Consider the following 9,846-nt stretch of genomic DNA (forward strand, 5'->3'; position numbering starts at 1 on the left):
AACTGCCTTTTGGGAACATATAAATTATTGCTTTAGTTAGAGGTAAAGTATCTTTAGTACAAATAGGAAGATATTTTTGTTCTTTAAAAATTGGCCTAATAAACAACAGGCCTAGAGTGGCATTTGTTAGGGGGCGCCACATTGTTGATGCTTGACATTATTTTAAATATTGACTCGGAGGTAAATTTTTATCTGTTAAACTGTGATACATTATAGACAACATTAGTGAGAGAGATTACCCCAGTCTAAAGTTTCTTAGACTGATTCACGGATAACAGTCTTGTAAGAAGAAATTTATTGGTCAGATATATATGAGAAAGCCTCATTGAATCATCTTCCTTCTCACATATTGGCAATGTCTATTAGTATGTCAAAGACTCTGAGCATTCTCATAGTAAAAATAACTTCTTAATTTTTATTAACCCTTTGCCTCCAAGGGTTAATAAAATTAACCCTTGGCAATAAAATTCTTTATGCTTGGACCAACCCACATCCTGGGGTTAAGGTGGCAATTTGAATCCCTGATCCAGTGGCTTGAAAAATAAGCTGGGCACATCTGCGTACATGCCCAAAATCCCAACAGGAGGGAGAGATGGAGGAGAAAGGATTGCAGCATAACTGTGCCACGTAGGAAGTTCTTTTTCACTTTCCTTCTCTCTCTCTGTCTTTCTTTCTCTGATGAGTGCAAATTAAAAACAAACAAAGAACTCCTTATGCTTAATGCCTGTTAGTAGCCTAACAAACTAAGGTTCAGAGAAACACATGCTAGATAGTGCTGCTTCAGTTTCTCCAACAAAGTTAATCAAAATTATAAGCAAATAATTGGTTCCCTTAAGTAAGCCACATAATCATTATATTACAGATCTAGTGTACAATATACTTATATTATAAACCAATAGCCTACTCTAATGAATAAGTGAAACATTTTGGTGAATCTAATCTTAACTATTATCTAGTATTTACATTAACATCCTTAATAAGCGAGTTACCTAGAACATATTTTCTGTCTTATTTCTCTCCCTGCTGTCCCCAACCCCACTTTGATTTCTGGCAAGCTCATGTACCTTTTGGCAATATAAAAATAAAGGAAAAAAATGACATTTTTTTTCATGAGATCAAGTATATTTATGAAAATAGAACAAAGACTAAAGCATATAATTCATTCATCATAGACTACTCTCCTATTTTTATTCACAGAATGGTTCAAGAAGATAGCTTTTTTGAGAATCTTATTTTGAGTGATCATATTCTGTAGCTTCTTTAGTTGGTAGAAAATGCTGTGGAAATGAGGACTTAAATGAAGTCTCCTTGGTCCAGAAACTAGAGTTTTGCTTTAGTCCAGAAGAGAACAGGAAAAAGAGGAAGGGCAGTCCTGCCCACATGACAGTAGCTACTGCTTTTATCCCTGACAAGGAAGAATAAGTCCCTTGGAGTTGTGTTTTTTGTTTATTTGTTTGTTTTTTTGGGCAGGGGGAAATGAAAACAACGAGAGTAAAATGCTAGGTATAGACAATAGTCAGTTGTGAAATATTTCAAAATCTCAAGCCATGACACATCTTATTTTCAGAATTATGATAATTTCTGGAATGAAAGTTTGGTTGGAGACTTAAACAAACTATACTCCTGCAAAGATATGTAAACATTACATTCTTTTTTTTTGAGAGAGAGATTTTTGCTATAGGGCACATGCACTCACCAGAAAGACTGAGAGAGACAGAAAGCAAGAAATCCCCCCGCCCCCCCCGGGGAGATGGCCATGGTGCAATCCCTTCTCCTCCATTTTGGGCATGCACACATACACGCCCTGCATGAGTTTAAGTAACCAGGTCCAGGACTTGAACCGTGGTCAACTACGTGGGAGTTCAGTGACATAGCTATTATGCTAACTGCTGGTCCTGGCATTACATTCTTGTATACCAACAGCAAACTAACTGAAAAAGAAATCTCATTTATATTAGCTACAAAAAAAAACTAAGAAAAACCTTAACCAAAATGATTATACATCAAAGAAAGATCTATATGTCAAAAACTATAGAATATTCATGAAAGAAATTGAAGATATAAAAAAATGAAAAGACACCCCATGTTCTTGGACTGGAAAAATCAATATTGTTAAAATGTTAATACTACCCAAAGTTATCTACAAATTCAATGTAATCCCCTCAAAATACTGATGAGATTTTTCACAGACACAGAAAATAACCGTAAAATTTGAATGGAATTACAAAAGACTTTGAGTACTTAGGCAATCCTGTGTATAAAGAATACAGTTGAAGGTATCAAACTATGTGACTTCAAAATATATTATAATATCTGACTTCAAAATATATATAAATCCACAATAACCAAAATTGCATGGTACTGGCATAAAAACAGACACATAGATCCATGGAACAGAATAGAGAACCCAGAAATAAATTTTAAAACATTCAGTTATTTATTTATTTATTTATTTTGAGAGCAAGATTTTTGCTATGGGATGCATGAATTCACAAGAGAGCCAGAGAGAGACAGAAAGTGAAAAATCACCCCCTAGGGTGGATAGCCACACTGAACCCCCTACCCTCCATTTTCAACTCTTGGATTTTGGGCACTCACGCACACATGCCTGGCCTGAGTTTTAAGCTGTTGGATCTATAACTTGAACCATGGTCGACTATGTGAGAGTCCAGCAACGTAACCATTATGCCATCTGCTGGTCTCCCAACTTATTTTTTAAAGTTTATTTTATTTACTGAGAGAGAAAAAGACAATTACCTTTAACAGGCTCTTTCAACACACTGATATTTCCGCCTCCTCCACAACTTGTCAGCCAAAAATGGGCATACGCAGGCATGTCTGTCATGCTCATAGTGTTCAAGTTGACCTGGATCCAAACCTGGGCAATATATGTGGCTCCAGTATTGTGTAACAGTGCTCTACCATCAGTGCCACTGCAGCTAGGTCTCAAGTGATTTTTTCAAAGAGACATTCAGTGGGGAAAGAAAAATCTCCTTAATAAATGATACTGAGGAAATTAGTCATATGAAAAAGAATAAAACTAGCCCCTGTCATTCTCTATAAACAAAAACTAACTCAAAATGGATTAAAGATTTAGAGATAAGGCTAAACACCATGAAATTTCTTGAAGAAAATAAAAGGGAAATACTTCAATGGTCTAGGTAAAGATTTTGCAAATAGGGACTCAGAAAGATGGGCAACAACAGTAAAATTAAACAAATGGGATTGCATTAAATTAAAGCAATACTGTACAGCAAAGAGAATAATCAATAGAACAGAGATAACCTAAAGAATGGTTTAAAAATATTTGTAGGTTACATATCTAACACTGAATTAGTAATCAGAACATATAAGAAAGTCAAACAGCTCACCAGCAAAAAAAAACAAAAAAATAAAAACAAAAACCAACCAACCAAAACAAACAAATAAACAAAAAAACAAATAATCAAATTTAAAAATGGGGAGCTGGTCCATCTTTAGGGCATAGTTGCTAACATACTGAACTGCAGTGCTGGAAACCACATAGCTGACATAGTTCAGATCCTAACTTGACTCAAAACACACCAGATCCACACTCAACTGGGATGCTGACAAGCTGGAGGGCTGTAGGAAGAAGATTACAATGTACCAAGACCCTATTAAGGGTACATTTTTTTCTCTCCTGCTTGTGCACACACTTTCTCTCATGAATAATAATTTTAAAAAATGGGCATTTAATCTGAACAGTGTTCAAAAGAAGACATATAAATGGCCAACAAGCATACCAAAAAATGCTTAGCATAATTAATCATTAGGGAAATGGAAATCAAAACCACAATGTTGTATCATCTCATCCCGGTTAGAATGACAATTATCAAAGAAACGAAGAATAAAAAGTGCTGATGTGTCTGTTGATAAAGAGGAATTTGAGTGCTGTTGGTGAGAATGTAAATTAGTAAAGTCTTCATGGAAAAGAGTAAGAAGTTTCTTCAAAAAGCTAAAAATAGAATTACCTTATGATTCAGTAATCCCACTACTGGGCACATATCCAAAGGAAAGGAAATAAGTGAGGTAGAGAAATCTACACTCCCATGTTTATTGCAGCACTGTCGTAATAGCTGAGATGTGGAATCAACCTGTGTCCACCAACTGATACATAGATAAAGAAAATGTGGCATTTAACATGATAGAATATTATTCAGCTATAACAAAGGATGAAATTCTGCTGTTTGAGGCAACATGAATAAATATGGAGGAAATAAAGTGAAGTGAAATAAACCAGACATTGTGAAGCAAATACATATGTTCTTACTCACTAGTGGAAGCTGAAAGACTTCATTGCATACAAGTGGAGAAAATGAGAACATACCAGAGGTTGTAAAGAGAAGGGAAATGGGGGGATTAATAGATACAAGGATGCAGGTAGATAAATTAAATAAATCTAAGAGTGCCATGTACCATGCTACAGTAGAGTAATGATAGATGGGAACAATCCAGTGTGTATTTCAAAATACTTGGAAGAGTGTATTTTGAATGCGTACTACATAAAGTGATTGATAAATTTTTGAGATGGTGGGTACCTTTATTTCTCTGATTTGATCCATTACCCAATGCATCCTTTTTTGTTTTTGTTTTGTTTTGTTTTCTAGGAAAGATTTTGCTGTGTCACCATCCTTCTGCCTCAGTCTCCTAGCTGGGATGACAGGTGCACAGCACTGCACCCAACCTTTAGGTTAGACTGGAAGTGAACATGGGTCTCCCAAGTAGTCCCAGCCTGCAGAGCAAAGTGTCTTAGCAGTAAGCTCCATCATGGCTGAGTCTATACATGTCCTGAAAAACCACACTGTATCCCATAAATATGTACAGCTATTATATGTAAATTAGGAATAATAAAAATAAATGACTTAGGAATAATAAAAATAAAAGACATGCATGCATTAATTAAATTACAGTTGATATGAGCACAGCTTGAGTAAATGCTTGAATGCAAGTGACTGGAGTTCTTATCATAAGTCCCTTTTAAAACTAAGAGCAGGGCCAGCAGATGGCATAACACACAAGGACTCTCTCACGGACTGACTGCAGTTTGAGTCCTGGGCCTGGTGGCTTGAAAATTATGCCAGGTGTGTGTGAGTTCGTGCCAAAGATCTCAGGAGAATAGAGTAGGAGAAAGTGTGGCATGTACATCCCCCCCTGGGGGGGTGTGATTTCTCACTTTCCCTTTCACTATCTTTGTCTCTCTCTCTCTCATGTGCCCTAAGGCAAAAAACCTCTAGAGAAAAGAAAAGAAAGGAAAAGAAAAGAAAAGAAAAGAAAAAAGAAAAGAGAATTAAGACCAAGTAGTTATCAGGCTTTTTGGTTTCACAGGTAAGCAATATCTAAAAAATTGGTAACTGACTATAGCAACCTACTTTTATTTTTTTAATGAAGGATATTAAAAAACATTACAATTTGTTAATATTTTTTACCAACAAAAAAACAAAAAAGACATAGTCTCATTATTGTTTACAATTCTAGAAATATTGGGTCATCAGAAAAGTCATGATGTATTCCTTCTATGTTTTTCTATGCAAAAATGCACCATTCAGATTTATAAAATGCATACATTCAGATTTATAAAAAACATTTTTTACCAACAAAAACCAAAAAAGACAGAGTCTCATATTATTTACAATTCTAGAAATATTGGGTCATCAGAAAAGTCATGATGCATTCCTTCTATGTTTTTCTATGCAAAAATGCACCATTCAGATTTATAAAATGCATACATTCAGATTTATAAAAAACTCAGATTATCCTAATTTTATTCAGTTTGCCAGGGTCACGTTGTAACTAACCATGTGGTTTATAGATTAGTATTTTGGAACTCTAAAGAAAGCTCTGACATGTTAAAGATAGTATTTATTATCTTCAGAGAAATTCATGTTGATGTTACTAATTACATTACAACATACAAATATCTCAGTCAGATTAAATCTTCTAGGTAATCGATTAAAAGAAACGAAGAGCCCAATCTCTGCCCTTAATTTACTTAAAAGCTAACATATGACATACCAGGTCACTTGCAGATAAATATTTACTAAGAAATACTTAAAAATACAGTACAGAGATAATATTTTAGTACTGAGAACAGGAGGAATAATCAGAAAAGGTTGGTGTTAATCAGGAAATATTCTTCCTATTTTTTTATGGGAAAAACGAAACCAAACCAGAGAGGTTATTAGATATCAAGGTAAAAAGATATAAATAAGTCCTAACATTGCCTGTCTTCGAGGTCAAATGCCTCTTCTTCTTTGACTATGGTATGCATGTGGTTTCACTTATCTTTTTCCGTAGAGAAAAAGATGAGTGAGTTCAACTACCTTGGACAACTAGACCTTGTGTCAGCCTTTTCTTATCTAATTAGCTTTGGCTGGAAAGGATCCTGAAGAATAAACATAGCTGAACATTCCCACTCTTCAGCAAATGTGTTGGGGTCTCACCAAAAGGGAGTTCTTGGTGAGTTTCAGAGAAAATGACATAGGCTGAACAGCCATCCCCCAAGATTACTACCATTCTTAATAAGTTTGGTTTTAACAAGCTAGCTTACAGCTCCTTTTATCAGGAAAGTCTGAAAAAGTTAGGTCTTAAATGTGTAAGGGTTTAGGATCTGGTATCTTTTCTGACTTCAAGAAGAATTCTGAAAAATGGGTTCTAAATATTTTTTGTTTTAATTTGTGATGAAATTGATAGCTTTCTTCTGACAGTCAACATTTTAAATAAAAAATTCTATTTTCCTCCTTTCTCAATAAATTTTTCTTCTTTTCTCAAGAAATCCAATTATGTTATTTCATGGAATGATTAGAAGACACTGAAGAGAAAAACATGAGAAAACCCTGCTGCCATAATCCAAATAGTGTGTAAGAGATGATCAGACAATCTGAAATCACAGGTATATAGGAAAACAAGGGGGGATGAAGACTAAAATATGGTAAACTCAATATATGAATTTGAATTTCACTGACTGAAAATCAAATAAATGTGATGTGAGAAAGTATTATAATTATACTGCATAATTCATAGAAACTGAAGGTGAAAATCAGGAGCAGTTAGCATCAAGGTATGAGCACAGTATCCACACGGTATTCTCCCTTTTGGATTGGAGTCCGCTCTGGACCAACAAACAATGGTCAAATGTAATATTATGGCCACTTCCAGAGGACTATCTGTATAAAGTATGGAGGGTAGAACAGAAAGAGGGTCCTGTTTTCAGAAGAAATAGACAAGGTGCTAAACAAAAGAGAGATGTCCTTGTTGAATAGTGAAAAAGCTAGCTAACAAGAGGAAATTGCTTATCTTTTTTATATACCAGCAAAAAAATAAAAAAAGATATAGTGTCACAATTATTTACAATTCTTGAAATAGTGAGTCATCAGAAAAGTCATGACGCATTCCTTCTGTTTCCTTCAAGTTTCTTGAATTCTTAGACATAATAGCGGTTTCAAGGATCAAGTATTCTTTTTCATTTTAAGGAAAAACTCATTCACAGAAAGATACATCAATTAATGGCAACCTGTTAAACATGTGGCCTACTGTGCAACGTTTAATTAATTACTAATATTCATTGTGTACTCATTTATACAAGCATTACCTTATATTTAAGGATATAAATAAGTCTCTACCTCAAGGAATTTACACTTTGCGTAATCTCTAAAGGTAAAACAAACCATAATAATTAGGTCAATCTCATAAAGGACTGATCACTTGTTAAAAAGCAAAATGTGGGGACCAGCAGTTGGCAGAGTGGCTATGTCGCTGGACTCTCATGTAGTTGACTGCGGTTGGAGATCTGGGCCATAGGCTTAAACTCACGCCGGGTGCGTGTGCAACTGTGCCCAAGATCCTGACAGGAGAATGGAGGAGAAGGGATTGTGGTGTGGCCATCTCCCGAAGGGGTGATTTCTCGCTTTCTGTCTCTCTGTCTCTCTAACAAGCGCAGGATCCCTATAGCAAAAACCTCTGCCTCCCAAGAAAAAGCAAATGTGAACTCATGTTCTCATTATTCACTCTAAAAAAGAATTGGTGACCCCCCTATAAACCTGCCATGTATGATGCCTCACAACAGTTCTTTGTCTGAACTAAGTATGTAGTCTACTAAAAGATATGCTGGACGGTATCCTGCATAGAGACCACACAGATGGTCACTGGGATTCAGTTAAAGATTTTCAAGTGGAACCTTTTTTGCTTTTATTTCTTTTTCTCTGTTTCTCACTTGACTTTTGGGAGAAGACCAAGGAGGGCAAGTAAGAGTAAGTACGTGAGCTTTTATGTGATAAAAGTATATTTTCATTTATTACATTAATTTTGACGCCTGGGAAGCCAAGAGAAAACTGAAGAAGGGGGTTCTGTGAGCACCAGCAGGTGGCGCTTGTCCGCCCCAGCAGATTAGAATGTTTTGCTCTCAGCCAAGAATCTCACAGGAATTAAAGGCGACTCTGCGTGCCAGTGCAAGTGACATAGATCATGCCATACTTGAATGCCGATTTCATGAAGTCACAAGTTCCAGCCTGTTGCCTAGGCCATCATATTTTGCATTACTTCTTAAAAAACTGACTCCCTCACTTCAAAGATTGCATTATTTCCGTCACTTTGAACTCCAACTTCATTCCCCAAGACAAGTATTTAGTTTACAGGGACAAGCAAGCTTTGAGCATAGAGCAGAAAAATAAAGATTTCTGAGAGCTGGAGCAGAAACTCGGGAAAGAAGTGGAGCTGCATGAGCCTTGCAGTTGGTCTGCCCTTAGCAGGTCAGATGTCCTCTGCCCTCTGGCGTGCCAGCCCTGGCCTGGGTGCCCTGCAGAACGTGAAATCGCTTGCAAGCAGGCAAGTCAGTCCCATGCCTCATAGGAGTAAGGAGAAGTGGCACAAGGACACTGACAGCACCTGGGCTTGGGCTCTGGCTGACTTGCAACCTATGGGTTCATCAACCAGTTCCGGGATGCAGCCTGCTAAGGCCAGCCCCTCTTCCTCATTGGACAATATATGGCCTCTCTACCATGACAAACTCCCCTCATGTTGAAAAGTCCTTCCTTCCTGTGTCTGCAGTGTTCCACTGTTGCTCAGCAAACCTCTGCACGTGCATTTTGTTTGTCTATTCGCGGGAGTCTGACCTCAGGAGAATACAGTGAAAAAAACAAACAAACAAACAAACAAACAAAAACCACCTGGAGTCCCAAAGCTCTGAGGTCGAATTCGGCTCCACTCCTGATTGCAGGGGTGCCCTTAGAAGTTTGTTCACATCCTTTGTAGGCTGGGGTGGAGGTGGGGGAGGAACAATTTTTCCGCTTATGGGACTCATGGATTCAGGAATTTATGTAGACCAGCGTCTGATTCCTTGTAAACGCCCAAGTGCCGGGGAGTAGGGGTCATCTGATGAATAACTGCCTCTCGAGATACTCTGGGCCAAACAGCTAGAATAACTCAGGACTGAGATAACTCTCCTCCTTGTGTTATTTCATATACCATCCATTGCCTCGCTGTCGTTTTCTCGGCCTAAAACCTCCTAGGTAGCAACAGGAAACCCAGAGGGGCTCGGTGCCTAACCCAGCAGGCGTCAGCCCGCCCGGTTCCGGATTGCCGCACTGATTGCAGCGCGGGGCGCGGGGCAGGGTCGCCGCCGCCGCCACAGCCGCCGCCGCCGCCGCAGTGCTCAGCTTCCCGGGGACAGGAAACCTTTAAGACCGGGCTGCTGCTGCCGCCTCCCCGTCCACCCCCGTCTGCGCGCCTGCTCACACCTCCTCCCCTTCTTCCAGAATCTTTTGTGGAGCACTGCGTGGACTCAGCTCGAGCTGCCGTCTCCCCCTCCCGGGGAAAGCCGTGAACGCACAG

This window comes from Tupaia chinensis, unplaced genomic scaffold (genome assembly GCF_000334495.1).
Source record: "Tupaia chinensis unplaced genomic scaffold, TupChi_1.0 Scaffold000037_5, whole genome shotgun sequence".
Classification (NCBI taxonomy): Eukaryota; Metazoa; Chordata; class Mammalia; order Scandentia; family Tupaiidae; genus Tupaia; species Tupaia belangeri.